Source organism: Neoarius graeffei, chromosome 4 (assembly GCF_027579695.1).
Source record: "Neoarius graeffei isolate fNeoGra1 chromosome 4, fNeoGra1.pri, whole genome shotgun sequence".
Classification (NCBI taxonomy): Eukaryota; Metazoa; Chordata; class Actinopteri; order Siluriformes; family Ariidae; genus Neoarius; species Neoarius graeffei.
This window is the reverse complement of record NC_083572.1, coordinates 14,675,018-14,692,439: the sequence shown is the minus strand read 5'-3', so window position 1 is coordinate 14,692,439 and position 17,422 is coordinate 14,675,018. Positions and strand designations below refer to the sequence as shown.

General features: G+C 39.6%; 1 long non-coding RNA gene across 4 annotated transcripts; it reads left to right on the top strand.

The window, feature by feature from the left end:
• Window positions 1-3,065: 3,065 nt before the first annotated feature.
• Window positions 3,066-16,586, top strand: LOC132884309 (uncharacterized). 4 transcript variants are annotated; one of them, XR_009654440.1, is made up of 7 exons: window positions 3,066-3,137; window positions 3,312-3,362; window positions 3,600-4,140; window positions 4,275-4,400; window positions 4,711-4,876; window positions 6,931-7,050; window positions 15,947-16,586. It is a non-coding gene; the product is annotated as an uncharacterized LOC132884309 (long non-coding RNA). The 4 variants fall into 4 exon arrangements; XR_009654441.1 differs by having other exon boundaries at window positions 4,272-4,400; XR_009654439.1 differs by having other exon boundaries at window positions 3,600-4,400.
• The last annotated feature ends 836 nt before the right edge of the window (window positions 16,587-17,422 follow it).

Here is a 17,422-nt window from a genome sequence, read left to right as displayed (position 1 = left end):
GATCTACCAGATCAAAACAGAAAAATTTACTATTAAAACCAGTTGTTAAAACAAAGTATGGTGAAGCAGCTTTTAGCTACTATGCAGTACAGCTATGGAACCAACTGCCAGAGGACATTAAAAATGCTCCTGCTGTTGGCAGTTTTAAATCTAGGTTAAAGACCAAACTGTTTTCAGATGCTTTCTGTTAAATAATTAATATTTCTTCTTTACATTTTTTATAATCTTTACTTTCTCTGCATGTTTTAAATTTACTTTAATTTTAACTTTATTCTATTTTATTCTTTATTCTATTCTGCTGGTTTCTTTTTTTTTTCTCCTATTTGAACTTCTACTTCATTTTATTATTTTATTTCTACTATTGTTTAATTCTTATATTTTCTTTTAATTCTTTTAGTTCTTTTAATTAATTGTTTTAGAATAAAAATAAAATTATTTTATGTAATTTTATTTCTCTATTGTTTACTGTTTTTGTTTTTACTTCTGTAAAGCACATTGACCTGCCATTGTGTATGAAATGTGCTATATAAATAAACTTGCCTTGCCTTGCCTTACAGAAACTTCAAAACAGAGCTGGCAGAGTAATACTAGGATGTGATTACTACACCCCCTCTGCCACTGTCCTCGGCATTTTAGGCTGGGCATCAGTAGCTGATATACAAAAAAAGGAATAAGGTAACACTAGTATACAAGGCCCTTAACAGTTTGTCCCCTCCACATATTTCAGATCTGTTCACCCAGCTAGCTAACACCAAGGGAGTAACTTTGATTTTGACATTGGTGGGGACACAAAAGTAATCCAAGGCAGAGCTTCTGAAAGATGTTTTTTTTTCCATTAGCAATCATAATTTCATGTCATGCAGATCTTATAGGTTAATGAGGGCAGCCGTGGCCTAATGGTTAGGGAGTTGGTCTTTGGATCCCAGGGTTGCAGATTCAAATCCTACCCTTACCTCTCCCTACATCTCCATCCATGGCTGAAGTGCCCTAACCCAACATTGCTCCAGGGACTGTAACCAATGCCCTGTACCAAAATAGTAACAGTAAGTCAAGTAGTGAAAGTCAAGGAGGCAACTTCAGAGTTCTCAGCTTTACTCATGCAGGATGTTAAGGGCTGCAACATACTGTCAATTAACATACATCAGGAACATTGAAACACATAACTACAACATGTAAGTACACATAAATGAAATGTAAATGTGTTGGTTACTGATACTCAAACATAAAAACAAGCAAATTAGTTTACACTAGTTGCTCCTATTTGAAAGAACCAAACACATGCCTACGCCTGTCTGTAACAGAGACAAACTGCTGGCAGATTTCTGTCAGGTCAGTATTCCTTTTCTCTGCAGCTATGCAGTAGCCTATCTCTGATGCGTCCTAAGGAGCTGCAGCAATACTTTTATGAAGGGTTTCCATACATCAAAAGGATTTTGTTGAGTTTTTAAAGCTCGACGGAAACCCTGCACTTACATTCTTGACTTTGAAGAAGAATGAACGAATGTCTCGTTTCTTGGGAGGGGGGCCGTCATCCATGATACTCAAGTCAGCATGCGAGTCGTAGGGCGAGCATGCATGGACATCGAAGTCCAGCTCAATTTGTAGGCTGACGGAGAGTGGGGGGTGCGTGGGGTAGGTCAGGTGTGTACGTGTGAGATACGGGGGGTTGATGGGCGGGTAGTCACGGCTGCTGTGGGAAGTGTGCTGCTTTTACAGCAGATGGAGTGACAGCTGGGATAGCCAACCATGTAAGTTAGCGAGAAACAGGTAGCTAATCAGAGAATGATATCTACATTAGAGGGGGGATTATTAGCAGTGTCATACATTTAACCCTTTGTGTGCCATATAATCATTGCTCAGGTTAGGGCATCGGTTTTATTGATCGTGATTACACAGTAGCGGCTGAATATTGGTAGGGACACGTCGCTAGCGTCCCTACCCAAAATTACGCCCTAGGTCACACACACAAAACACTCGCCTCAGAACACAAGGAGGTCTTCAATTGCCCAAAGCTCACCTGCAGCAGACACAGAGAGCTTTCTGTCCCAGTTAACATCTGCCAGCTCTCTTTCAGCCTTTAGACGCATATATAAACAAGAGTGCTGATGTAAATAACAATATGCAAACTCCAAGCTTTGTTTGTTGAGCTCGAAGAAAAAAGGGTGAGGTTTGAAAGTGAACAAGAAGAGAAAAGAAGAGAGGAGGAGATGGTCAAAGGCCTCAGCAGCACCCATCATATTATGATCCAGCCTTTACCCAGGTACAAATTTGCAATTACAGTACGTTGTCGTCCTGTTTTGTTGCGTTACAAGTTGGAATTAAAATGGATTTTTGGAGGGTTAGCACCACTTGATTTACGCAACATGCCTACAACTTTAAAGGTGCACAAACAATAATTAAGATGAAAAAACAGAAATCTGCAGTGTGCATAAGTATTCACCCCCTTTCACATGAAACCCCTTGAAACCAATTCACTTCATAAGTCACGTAATTAGTTGATTAAGATCCACCTGTGTGCAATCAAAGTGTCACATGATCTGTCACATGATGTCTGTAGAAATTGACCTGTTCTGGAAGGACCCTGACTCTGCAACACTACTAAGCAAGCAACATGAAAACCGAGGAGCCTCCAAACAGGCCAGAGTTATAAAAAGAAATAAAAAATCCCAAGCTTTGAATATCCCACAGAACACCATTAAATCCATTACGGCAAAATGGAAAGACTATGTCACCACTATTCCACAGCTTGCAAAAGTATTCATCCCTCCTTCCCTTTTTTTTGCTGCAATTCTAGCTGCAAGTCTCTTATTGGGGTATGTATTAGCTTAGCACATCTAGCAACTGGGATTTTTGCCCATTCCTCAAGGCAAAACTGCTCCAACTCCTTCAAGTTAGATGGGTTGCGTTGGTGTACAGCAATCTTCAAGTTATGCCACAGATTCTCAATTTGATTGAGGTCTGGGATTTGATTAGGCCGTTCCAAGTCATCTGCATGTTTCCCTTCACATGCAAATGATATGTCAGTTGAAGTTTCTATTTCGCAAGTGTGATGACACAACACTTCTACCTAGACATGAACAGGAACGGTGGAAGAAGCTCTTAGTCAACACATTAGACAGGTGGAACTCAAACAAGAGGTAGGTTCTGTCCTAAGAATGAAAAAAAATTTTTTAAAATAATAATAATAAAGTTAATTGCAGATTGGATTTTTTGTATAATGGTTCTTAAGAAACTATTAAATATTCAGATGTAAGAGTCTTCATTTTTATTCTTGCAGTTTCAATTGTACTGGCTGGTTTTTATTCATACAGGTTACATTCTTCAAAGCAGCAATGATGAGCAGCAGCCGAGAACTCTTTGGGGTAATTATGAATAGCTTTAAATAACTGTTGCTACTAAATATACAGAAAATACAGTATGTGATAAATATATGGTCTAAATTAATGAACAATTATTTCAGCACCAGTTTCAGTAATCAGTTAAGAGCAATGATGAGTCATCTGTTCATTAAATGTCTTGACTAAAAAGATAGATATCAAAGTGGTGGCTTGTTTTCTGTCTTACTCTTATACCTTTATTACCCCCACCCCACCCCACAGCAATGGCTGGATGAAGTGGGGTTCCCTTTCTTTCCTTCCCTCCTATCCAAACTATTCTTTTCTTCCTCCACTGGAGACACTCAAAGCAGAAAGCAGAAAAACTGCACAGAAAGTGGCGAAAAGCCTGAACAAGACGTTGATGAACCATCACCATGGTGAAATAAAACCCAGCAAAGACTAAGTGGACTCTTTCTTTTATCTTTCTTTCCTCAATTCATACTAGTTAAACTTAAGTTAATGAAGATTTATGTAGCCATTTAATTAGCTTTTTAATTAGATTTTAAAATGTTACTACTTTTAAAAATATATAATTTTTATAAAATGTTAAATATACATTAATATAATATACTTCATAATAAATTATTATTATTATTATTATTTACATTGTTTAAACGACCCAGACTTGTGTTTATTTATTCAGATGCCACATGATAACATTAGAGAGATCAGTGGATTCTTCCAGAACCTAAATCTGGAAGAAGAAGAAGAAATGGAAGTGGATGAGGATGTAGAGAAGATGGATGTGGATATGCTGGATGAGGTAATGATGGCCTATAATTTAATAAATAGGCCTATAATTTGCATGGTATACTTCTGTTGTGGTCACATGCAATTTCAAGGCAGGTTGAAATGCACCTTTACATGTTGTTGATGAATTATTTTTTTCATAAGCAGGCCAGGAATTTCACGGGGGCCACGAGGGCGCTATTTTGCGATTTTGTAGTCTGCCTCGTGACGTTACCAGGCCCGCCCACTTCTTTACGCTGAATTTTTGCGGAAGAAGGGAAGAAGTTGACTGAGGTAAGACTGTGTGATAAATTAACGAATGAATAAGATAGGAATTTCAACATATAGGGCTTAAGTTTGTTACCGTTAAATAAGCATTGCTTGTACAGTAACGTTATGTCATTACAACATTGACCCACTTTTAACGTGCCGAGTACCGACTGTAGCCGCTAATAAATGCTTCCCTCCCCACCCTTTTTTTTCCCCGTGTCTATAATTGTAAAGCATCCTTGAGTTTTTTGAAAGGCGCTATATAAATCTAACATTATTATTATTTATTTTATTTTTTTTAATTAGCTTGCTGTCAAGTTTTTCCTTTGTCTAGCTTTAAGCGTAAGGTCATGGACGTTACTCCTCCTTGTTCCTGCCGTAATATGACACAATATGTGCTGAACCAAAGTCTGGAAGAAGAAATGGATGTGGATGAGGATGTAGAGGAGATGGATGTGGATGAGGATGGAGAGGAGATGGATGTGGATATGCTGGATGAGGTAATGACGGCCTATAACTTAATAAATGGGCCTATAATTTGCACAGTATACTTCTGTAGTGGTCACATGTGCAATTTCAAGGCAGGCTGAAATGCACCGATGTTGATGAATTATTTTTTTAATAAGGGTCTACCTTACCAAGGGTTTAAAACTCAGGGCACCAAATTATGGTACAATTTTGGTTCTAAAGACAACAATCTGATAACTGATAATTCCACTAAATCTGCTAAAATATGGTACAATTCAATCAAAACGTGACCAGAATCTGCTTTTTATTTAGATTTTTAAATATTACTACTTTTAAAAAAAATTAATATAATTTTTATTAAATGTTTTATATATACAGTGGTACTTGAAAGTTTGTGAACCCTTTAGAATTTTCTATATTTCTGCATAAATATGACCTAAAACATCATCAGGTTTTCAAACAAGTCGTAAAAGTAGATAAAGAGAACCCAGTTAAACAAATGAGACAAAAATATGATACTTGGTCATTTATTTATTGAGGAAAATGATCCAATATCACATATCTGTGAGTGGCAAAAGTATGTGAACCTTTGATTTCAGTATCTGGTGTGACCTCCTTGTGCAGCAATAACTGCAACTAAACGTTTCCGGTAACTGTTGATCAGTCCTGCACACTGGCTTGGAGGGATTTTACCCCATTCCTCCGTACAGAACAGCTTCAACTCTGGGATGTTGGTGGGTTTCCTCACATTGAACTGCTCGCTTCAGGTCCTTCCACAACATTCCAATTGGATTAAGGTCAGGACTTTGACTTGGCCATTCCAAAACATTAACTTTATTCTTCTTTAAACCAAAAAGATCTATTTTAGTCTCATCCGTCCACAAAACATTTTTCCAATAGCCTTCTGGCTTGTCCACATGATCTTTAGCAAACTGCAGACGAGCAGTGGCTTTCTCCTTGCTCTTTTTGGAGAGCAGTGGCTTTCTCCTTGCGACCCTGCCATGTACACCATTGTTGTTTAGTGTTCTCCTGATGGTGGACTCATGAACATTAACATTAGCCAATGTGAGAGAGGCCTTCAGTTGCTTACAAGTTACCCTGGGGTGCTTTGTGACCTCGACGACTATTACACGCCTTGCTCTTGGAGTTATCTTTGTTGGTCGACCACTCCTGGGGAGGGTAACAATGGTCTTGAATTTCCTTCATTTGTACACAATCTGTCTGACTGTGGATTGGTGGAGTCCAAACCCTTTAGAGATGGTTTTGCAACCTTTTCCAGCCCGATGAGCATCAACAACGCTTTTTCTGAGGTCCTCAGAAATCTCCTTTGTACGTGCCATGATACACTTCCACAAACGTGTGTTGTGAAGCTCAGATTTTGATAGATCCCTATTCTTTAAATAAAACAGGGTGCCCACTCACACCTGATTGTCATCCCATTGATTGAAAACACCTGACTCTAATTTCACCTTCAAATTAACTGCTAATCCTAAAGGTTCACATACTTTTGCCATTCACAGATATGTGATATTGGATCATTTTCCTCAATAAATAAATGACCAAGTATAATATGTTTGTCTCATTTGTTTAACTGGGTTCTCTTTATCTACTTTTATGACTTGTTTGAAAATCTGATAGGGGCGGCATGGTGGTGTAGTGGTTAGCGCTGCCGCCTCACAGCAAGAAGGTCCGGGTTTGAGCCCCATGGCCGGCAAGGGCCTTTCTGTGCGGAGTTTGCATGTTCTCCCCGTGTCCGCGTGGGTTTCTTCCGGGTGCTCCGGTTTCCCCCACAGTCCAAAGACATGCAGGTTAGGTTAACTGGTGACTCTAAATTGACCGTAGGTGTGAATGTGAGTGTGAATGGTTGTCTGTGTCTATGTGTCAGCCCTGTGATGACCTGGCGACTTGTCCAGGGTGTACCCCGCCTTTCGCCCGTAGTCAGCTGGGATAGGCTCCAGCTTGCCTGCGACCCTGTAGAAGGATAAAGCGGCTAGAGATAATGAGATGAGATGAGATATATTTTATAATAAATTATTATTATTATTTAGATTGTTTAAACCACCCAGACTTGTGTTTATTTATTCAGAATCCACATAATGACATTAGAGAGATCAGTGGATCCTTCGAGAACCTAACTTTGGAGGAAGAAGAAGAAATGGAGGTGGATGCGGATGGAGAGGAGATGGATGTGGATATGCAGGATTAGGTAATGATGGTCTATAATTTAAAAAATAGGCCTATAATTTGCACTGTATACTTCCGTAGTGGTCACATGTACAATTTCAAGGCAGGTTGAAATGCACCTTTCCATGTTGGGTCTAACTTACCAAGTGTTTAAAACTCAGGGCACCACGTTATAGTACAATTTTGGTTCTAAAGACAACAGTGTGATAACTGACAATTCCACTAAATCTGCTAAAATATGGTACAATTCAATCAAAATGTGACCAGAATCTGCTTTTTATTTAGATTTTAAAGTATTACTACTTTTAAAAAATATTTTTATAAAATGTTTATACACGCGTGCACACACACATACACACACACTATAAATATATATATATATATATATATATATATATATATATATGCGGCGGCACGGTGGTGTAGTGGTTAGCGCTGTCGCCTCACAGCAAGAAGGTCCTGGGTTCGAGCCCCGGGGCCGGCGAGGGCCTTTCTGTGTGGAGTTTGCATGTTCTCCCCGTGTCCGCGTGGGTTTCCTCCGGGTGCTCCGGTTTCCCCCACAGTCCAAAGACATGCAGGTTAGGTTAACTGGTGACTCTAAATTGACCGTAGGTGTGAATGTGAATGGTTGTCTGTGTCTATGTGTCAGCCCTGTGATGACCTGGCGACTTGTCCAGGGTGTACCCCGCCTTTCGCCCGTAGTCAGCTGGGATAGGCTCCAGCTTGCCTGCGACCCTGTAGAAGGATAAAGCGGCTAGAGATAATGAGATGAGATGAGATATATATATGCCCTGTGATGACCTGGCGACTTGTCCAGGGTGTACCCCGCCTTTCGCCCGTAGTCAGCTGGGGTAGGCTCCAGCTTGCCTGCGACCCTGTAGAAGGATAAAGTGGCTAGAGATAATGAGATGATATATATATATATATATATATATATATATATATATATATATACACAACCCTGATTCCAAAAAAGTTGGGACAAAGTACAAATTGTAAATAAAAACAGAATGCAATGATGTGGAAGTTTCAAAATTCCATATTTTATTCAGAATAGAACATAGATGACATATCAAATGTTTAAACTGAGAAAATGCATCATTTAAAGAGAAAAATTAGTTGATTTTAAATTTCATGACAACACATCTCAAAAAAGTTGGGACAAGGCCATGTTTACCACTGTGAGACATCCCCTTTTCTCTTTACAACAATCTGTAAACGTCTGGGGACTGAGGAGACAAGTTGCTCAAGTTTAGGGATAGGAATGTTAACCCATTCTTGTCTAACGTAGGATTCTAGTTGCTCAACTGTCTTAGGTCTTTTTTGTCGTATCTTCTGTTTTATGATGTGCCAAATGTTTTCTATGGGTGAAAGATCTGGACTGCAGGCTGGCCAGTTCAGTACCCGGACCCTTCTTCTACGCAACCATGATGCTGTAATTGATGCAGTATGTGGTTTGGCATTGTCATGTTGGAAAATGCAAGGTCTTCCCTGAAAGAGACGTCATCTGGATGGGAGCATATGTTGCTCTAGAACCTGGATATACCTTTCAGCATTGATGGTGTCTTTCCAGATGTGTAAACTGCCCATGCCACACGCACTAATGCAACCCCATACCATCAGAGATGCAGGCTTCTGAACTGAGCGCTGATAACAACTTGGGTCGTCCTTCTCCTCTTTAGTCCGAATGACACGGCGTCCCTGATTTCCATAAAGAACTTCAAATTTTGATTCGTCTGACCACAGAACAGTTTTCCACTTTGCCACAGTCCATTTTAAATGAGCCTTGGCCCAGAGAAGACATCTGCGCTTCTGGATCGTGTTAGATACGGCTTCTTCTTTGAACTATAGAGTTTTAGCTGGCAACGGTGGATGGCACGGTGAATTGTGTTCACAGATAATGTTCTCTGGAAATATTCCTGAGCCCATTTTGTGATTTCCAATACAGAAGCATTCCTGTATGTGATGCAGTGTCGTCTAAGGGCCCGAAGATCACGGGCACCCAGTATGGTTTTCCGGCCTTGACCCTTACGCACGGAGATTCTTCCAGATTCTCTGAATCTTTTGATGATATTATGCACTGTAGATGATGATATGTTCAAACTCTTTGCAATTTTACACTGTCAAACTCCTTTCTGATATTGCTCCACTATTTGTCGGCGCAGAATTAGGGGGATTGGTGATCCTCTTCCCATCTTTACTTCTGAGAGCCGCTGCCACTCCAAGATGCTCTTTTTATACCCAGTCATGTTAATGACCTATTGCCAATTGACCGAATGAGATGCAATTTGGTCCTCCAGCTGTTCCTTTTTTGTACCTTTAACTTTTCCAGCCTCTTATTGCCCCTGTCCCAACTTTTTTGAGATGTGTTGCTGTCATGAAATTTCAAATGAGCCAATATTTGACACAAAATTTCAAAATGTCTCACTTTCGACATTTGATATGTTGTCTATGTTCTATTGTGAATACAATATCAGTTTTTGAGATTTGTAAATTATTGCATTCCATTTTTATTTACAATTTGTACTTTGTCCCAACTTTTTTGGAATCGGGGTTGTGTGTATATATATATATATATATATATATATATATATATATATATATATATATATATCATCTCATTATCTCTCGCCGCTTTATCCTGTTCTACAGGGTCGCAGGTAAGCTGGAGCCTATCCCAGCTGACTACAGGCGAAAGGCAGAGTACACCCTGGACAAGTCGCCAGGTCATCACAGGGCTGACACATAGACACAGACGACCATTCACACTCACACCTACGGTCAATTTAGAGCCACCAGTTAACCTAACCTGCATGTCTTTGGACTGTGGGGGAAAACGGAGCACCCGGAGGAAACCCACGCGGACACGGGGAGAACATGCAAACTTCGCACAGAAAGGCCCTCGCCGGCCACGGGGCTCGAACCCGGACCTTCTTGCTGTGAGGCAACAGCGCTAACCACTACACCACCGTGCCGCCCATATATATATATATATATATATATATATATATATATATATATATATATATATGCATGCACACATACATACAGTGGGGCAAAAAAGTATTTAGTCAGTCACCAATTGTGCAAGTTCTCCCACTTAAAAAGATGAGAGAGGCCTGTAATTTTCATCATAGGTATACCTCAACTATGAGAGACAAAATGTATTTAAAAAAATCCAGAAAATCACATTGTCTGATTTTTAAAGAATTTATTTGCAAATTATGGTGGAAAATAAGTATTTGGTCAATAACAAAAGTTAATCTCTATACTTTGTTATATACCCTTTGTTGGCAATGACAGAGGTCAAACGTTTTCTGTAAGTCTTCACAAGGTTTTCACACACTGTTGCTGGTATTTTGGCCCATTCCTCCATGCAGATCTCCTCTAGAGCAGTGATGTTTTGGGGCTGTTGCTGGGCAACACGGACTTTCAACTCCCTCCAAAGATTTTCTATGGGGTTGAGATCTGGAGACTGGCTAGGCCACTCCAGGACCTTGAAATGCTTCTTACGAAGCCACTCCTTCATTGCCCGGGCGGTGTGTTTGGGATCATTGTCATGCTGAAAGACCCAGCCACATTTCATCTTCAATGCCCTTGCTGATGGAAGGAGGTTTTCACTCAAAATCTCATGATACATGGCCCCATTCATTCTTTCCTTTACACAGATCAGTCGTCCTGGTCCCTTTGCAGAAAAATAGCCCCAAAGCATAATGTTTCCACCCCCATGCTTCACAGTAGGTATGGTGTTCTTTGGATGCAACTCAGCATTCTTTCTCCTCCAAACACGACAAGTTGAGTTTTTACCAAAAAGTTCTATTTTGGTTTCATCTGACCATATGACATTCTCCCAATCCTCTTCTGGATCATCCAAATGCTCTCTAGCAAACTTCAGACGGGCCTGGACATGTACTGGCTTAAGCAGGGGGACACGTCTGGCACTGCAGGATTTGAGCCCCTGGCGGCGTAGTGTGTTACTGATGGTAGCCTTTGTTACTTTGGTCCCAGCTCTCTGCAGGTCATTCACTAGGTCCCCCCGTGTGGTTCTGGGATTTTTGCTCACTGTTCTTGTGATCATTTTGACCCCACTGGGTGAGATCTTGCGTGGAGCCCCAGATCGAGGGAGATTATCAGTGGTCTTGTATGTCTTCCATTTTCTAATAATTGCTCCCACAGTTGATTTCTTCACACCAAGCTGCTTACCTATTGCAGATTCAGTCTTCCCAGCCTGGTGCAGGTCTACAATTTTGTTTCTGGTGTCCTTGGACAGCTCTTTGGTGTTGGCCATAGTGGAGTTTGGAGTGTGACTGAGGTTGTGGACAGGTGTCTTTTATACTGATAACAAGTTCAAACAGGTGCCATTAATACAGGTAACGAGTGGAGGACAGAGGAGCCTCTTAAAGAAGAAGTTACAGGTCTGTGAGAGCCAGAAATCTTGCTTGTTTGTATGTGACCAAATACTTATTTTACCTAGGAATTTACCAATTAATTCATTAAAAATCATACAATGTGATTTCCTGGATTCTTTCCCCCCCATTCTGTCTCTCATAGCTGAAGTGTACCTATGATGAAAATTACAGGCCTCTCTCATCTTTTTAAGTGGGAGAACTTGCACAATTGGTGGCTGACTAAATGCTTTTTTGCCCCACTGTATATATATAAACTAAGCCTTGAAGAAGAGATGGAAGTGGATTCAGATGTAGAGAAGAACATGTAAAATTTATGTAATTTTACTAGTATGTCTCATTGTGGGCGGAACAGTGGTGTAGTGGTTAGCGCTGTCGCCTCACAGCAAGAAGGTCCGGGTTCGAGCCCCGTGGCCGGCGAGGGCCTTTCTGTGCGGAGTTTGCATGTTCTCCCCGTGTCCGCGTGGGTTTCCTCCGGGTGCTCCGGTTTCCCCCACAGTCCAAAGACATGCAGGTTAGGTTAACTGGTGACTCTAAATTGACCGTAGGTGTGAATGTGAGTGTGAATGGTTGTCTGTGTCTATGTGTCAGCCCTGTGATGACCTGGCGACTTGTCCAGGGTGTACCCCGCCTTTCGCCCGTAGTCAGCTGGGATAGGCTCCAGCTTGCCTGCGACCCTGTAGAACAGGATAAAGCGGCTAGAGATAATGAGATGAGATGAGATGTCTCATTGTAACCTTTCCAGATCTAGTAATTTCATGTCACTCTGCCAGTTTATCAGCGGTTTAACTTAAAATTTTGTGCGTTCTCTTTATTTGGATTAGTGAGTACAGTGAAAATTAGTTATCTACATCTTCAATGAGGGCTGTAGTTGTGTGTGTCAAGTGAGGAATTAATACTGCGTATTGGTGTTCACACTCAGACAGTGGAGCGGAGTTTACCTAAACATTCTCATGCAATACAAGCCTTGCCCTGTGTCTGAAATCGCTCCCTACTCACATTTTATATATATATATATATATATATATATATATATATATATATATATATATATATATATTAGTGCTGTCAAGCGATTAAAATATTTAATCGCGATTAATGTCGCGACTGTCATAGTTAACTCGCGATTAATCGCAATTTAATCGCACATTTTTGTCACATGAAAAACCATTGTAATTCTCTTATCAGCATAAAAAAGTGAATGGGCTTGCTCACCGTTTGAACTACGGGGGTACACGGGGGATCCGAGATCCACTGAAACAGACATGAGATCCCTTGAAAACATGATTTGGGAAATGTTGGGGGGTCTCGAAAATATTGGCAAAATGATGTTTATTGACATAGCAATCGTGTGTAATGGGAAGCATTTGCATATCCGAAGTGAGCGCGCGATGGAGATCCGCGCTCTGAGACAAGCGCAAGCACCCCCCAAGGGAAAAAAAAGGGACCCCCCGAAAATATCGGCATAGTTTGAACACTGTTTGTACCAATGTTTTTTTTTTTTTTATTGCAGAGCATAACATGTCTTGTCACAGCCACTGCAAAGTGGGGCTGAAGCCGCCGATGGGAAAACGAAACCTAAGCCGAGCACTGTGGCTCTTCGGAGGAGGGCAGAGGACTCTGGCTGTGCGGGGCTTGGCATCATGTCACAGAGCGTTAATCTCGCGATAAAAAAATTATCGCCGTTAAAATTGAGTCAAGTTAACGCGTTAATAACGCGACATTTTTGACAGCACTAATATATATATATATATATATATATATATATATATATATATATATATATATATATATATATATATATACTCACACAAATTGCAGTGGTAAACCGGATGTTAGACAGGGAAACAGAAGTGTGCATGCACAAATCAGTGATCAGAAGCAAAATTGCGGGCGATGATGAAAGGCATGCTTTCATATTTTTCAACGTTTTCATATCTCTTATAAGAAAAAGACAGCAAACATACATACATATCATATACACATTTATATATATATAAAAATGTGTATATGTATGTATATTTGCTGTCTTTTTCTTATAAGAATGAATATATATATATATATATTCAATGTGTGTGTGTATATATATATATATGTGTATGTATGTGTATATATATATATATATACACACACACAGTGGCATGCAAAAGTTTTGGCACCCTTACTGAAAATGTCTGTTACTGTGAATAGTTAAGTGAGCAGAAGATGAATTGATCACCAAAAGGCATAATGGTAAAGATGACACATTTCTTTTCAGCGTTTTCTGCAAGATTTGTGTATTATTTTTGTTTTGTACAATTAGAGACTGAAAAAAGAAAAGGAACACCATGCGAAAGTTTGGGCACCCTAATACATTTGAGTTCTCAGGTAACTTTTACCAAGGTTCCAGACCTTAATTAGCTTATTGAGCTTTGGCTTGTTCAAATTCTTCGCTAGGAAAGGTCAGATGATGCAGATTTCAAAGCTGTTTAAATTCTCTGACTCCTCAAACTTGTCCCTAAAATCAACAGCCATGGGCTCCTCTAAGCAACTCCCTCGCATTCTGAATAATAAAATAACTGATGCTCACAAAGCAGGAGAAGGCTACAAGAACGTAGCAAAGTGTAGCTGTTTCCTCAGATCGTAATGTTATTAAGAAATGGCGGTTAACAGAAACAGTGGAGATCAAGGTGAGGTCTGGAAGATGAAGAAAACTTTCTGAAAGAACTGCTCATTGGATTGCTAGAAAGCCAAATAAAAACCCCTGTTTGACTGCAAAAGACCTTCAGAAAGATTTAGCAGACCCTGGAGTGGTGGTGCACTGTTCTACTACGCAGTGACACCTGAACAAATATGACCTTCATGGGAGAGTCATCAGAAGAAAACCTTTCCTGCGTCCTAGCCACAAAATTCAGCGTCTGAAGTTTACAAATGAACATCTAAATAAGCCTGATGCATTTTGGAAATGATGAAATCAAAATAGAACTTTTTGGCCACAATGTGCAAAGGTATATTTGGAGAAAAAAGGGTGCCAAATTCCAGGAAAAGAACACCCCTCCAACTCTGATGCATGGGTGTGGATTGATCATGCTTTGGGGTTGTGTTGCAGCCGGTGGCACAGGGCACATTTCATTGGTCGAGGGAAGCATGGATTCGAATAAATACCAACAGATTCTGGAAGCAAACATCACACCATCTGTAAAAAAGTTGAAGTTAAAAAGAGGATGGGTCCTACAATAAGACGATGATCCAAAACACACCTCAAAATCTACAATGGAATACCTCGAGAGGCACAAGCTGAAGGTTTTGCCCTGGCCCTCACAATCCCCTGACCTAAACATCATTGAATATCTGTGGATAGATCTCAAAAGAGCAGTGCATGCAAGACAGCCCAAGAAACTTGTAGAACTGGAAGCCTTTTGCAAAGACAAATGTGTGAAAATCCCCCAGGTAAGAACTGAAAGATTATTAGCTGGCTACAAAAAGTGTTTACAAGCTGTGATACTTGCCAAAGGGGGTGTTACTAGTTACTTACCATGCAGGATGCCCAAACTTTTGCTTCGGGCCTTTTTCCTTTTTTTGTCATTTAGAAAATGTAAAAGATGAAAATAAAAAAATTGTTTTTGCTTAAAATATTAAGGGAATGAGTCATCTTTAACTTTATGACTTTTGGAGATCATTTCATCTTCAACTTGCTTAACTGTTCACAGTAACAGCAATTTTGACCAGGGGTGCCCAAACTTTTGCATACCACTATATATATATATGTGTGTGTGTGTGTGTGTGTGTGTTTATTTATTGAAACAAAAGAATCCAATGAAATGACAAACTCACTCCAATACATTTATCAATTCTATCAAAAACCAAAATCCCACCTCCTCTAATGAGTGGATTAAAGATATGTAAGACAAAGAAAATGAATGAAATAAATAAAAGAAAACAAATATAGCAAGGGGTTAGCACAACTGATATGACAATATAAGTGAGCATAATTTCTTAGCCGGGCGGCATGGAGATGTAGTGGTTAGCGCTGTTGCCTCACAGCAAGAAGGTCCGGGTTCGAGCCCCGTGGCCGGCGAGGGCCTTTCTGTGCGGAGTTTGCATGTTCTCCCTGTATCCGCGTGGGTTTCCTCCGGGTGCTCCGGTTTCCCCCACAGTCCAAAGACATGCAGGTTAGGTTAACTGGTGACTCTAAATTGACCGTAGGTGTGAATGTGAGTGTGAATGGTTGTCTGTGTCTATGTGTCGGCCCTGTGATGACCTGGCGACTTGTCCAGGGTGTACCCCGCCTTTCGCCCGTAGTCAGCTGGGATAGGCTCCAGCTTGCCTGCGACCCTGTAGAACAGGATAAAGCGGCTACAGATAATGAGATGAATGAAGTTCTTAGCTTGGACATTGCTAATATTCTTGAGACATTTGTGAAATGAAGATAATTCCTGTTTCAGTATGATGGAGAGCACTTTCTAGATTGACATTTGTGTATGTAATATTTTGTAATTATAATGAGATTATTCACTAGAAACTCTGTCACAGTCTGGTCCAGTCCATCCCTGCCTGAGTTTGTGGGACTTCCAGGCTGGATCCAGGACCAAAATTTAGTCCTGCCCTGCTGGAGGCCATCTTCCCTGAAGCGGCACTCCCACACCTACGACCACGGCTCTCTCCCACCAGCCAGGGCCTACTTAAGAGCTGTTTGGAGCTACTCCAGTTGCCAGGCTGTCTCTTGCAGATTTTCCTCACCTCGCTACAGCTTTTTGGTTTTGTGACTTCTCAAGTCCCCCTGCTTGTATGGGTCCAGTTTTTTGCCCCTGTTTTACCTGCCTTTTCCTCTGGATTGTGTTTTTTGCTTTCTCTGGCTGGGTTTCCCTTGTCCCTGTTTTCTTCAGTTTTTCTTCATTAACGAAGTTCTTTTTTTGTACACTGCCTGCTTCGAGTCTGCTCTTGGGTCCTCACTTCACCTCAGCTCGCCATTTCTGACAAACTCAGTGTTCTTATTTTCCAGAATCAAACCCATCTGAATGTTTTGGAAGGAAAAGAAATCTATACTTTTATGGATTTGGAAGATATCCAATTGTGAAGGGATTTCCATAAGTTCAGAACTACCTCGCAAGCATAAAACATGTGTTCTGTCGTTTCTATGTTTGTGGTACAAATATAACAATTTTCTACTTCTAATTGGAGTCTTTATATATATATATATATATATATATATATATATATATATATATATATATATATATATATATTTTTTTTTTATTCATTCATTGGATGGATATATTGTTTTAGTATTACATTTAAATTTGATTAAATTTAGATTTGATTAGTATTAAATTTTAAATTTGATTTCGTATTAAATTCATTTAATTCAAGTATTTTCCCATTTCCATCCATAGTATGTACAATAGACCATATCTCTTTTTCCATCCAGTCTTCCATAAATATAGATTTCCTCCTACTTAATATAGCTCTATTATTCCACAATGGGACAGTATGAGAGCTGAAGTTATGTTTAAAGATCAACTTCCACTGTAACAATACCAGTTGATGAAAGTCCCCCTTTCTGATGTATTGATGTTTGTTTTGCCAAATGAAATTAAAGTTTATTCTATTAATTTCTTTAATGATCTTGGGAGGAATCTCTAGAGACGATGCTGGATAAATTAGCCTAGATATAGATTCAATTTTAGTTAATATTGTCCTTCCAAATAATGTTAAATTGCTTTGAAACCAATTACTTAGTATTTATTTTTATTTTTAATTTAAATTTTTTTTTTTTACATTTATCAATGTTATTTTGGATATTCTTTTCCCCACTTGTATCTGAGCATTTGGTGATCCAAATACCAAAGTATCTAATTTCTTTTTTAATGACAATACTCATTCTTTAGCAACTGTGAATTACATTTCCAATAATTTTTGAATTTATTGCTTCTATTTTTGTTTGTCAGCTTCAAATTAATGAGACAGTGATCACTTAAAGAAGTGTTAGAAATTGTTGTTTCTGTGGCA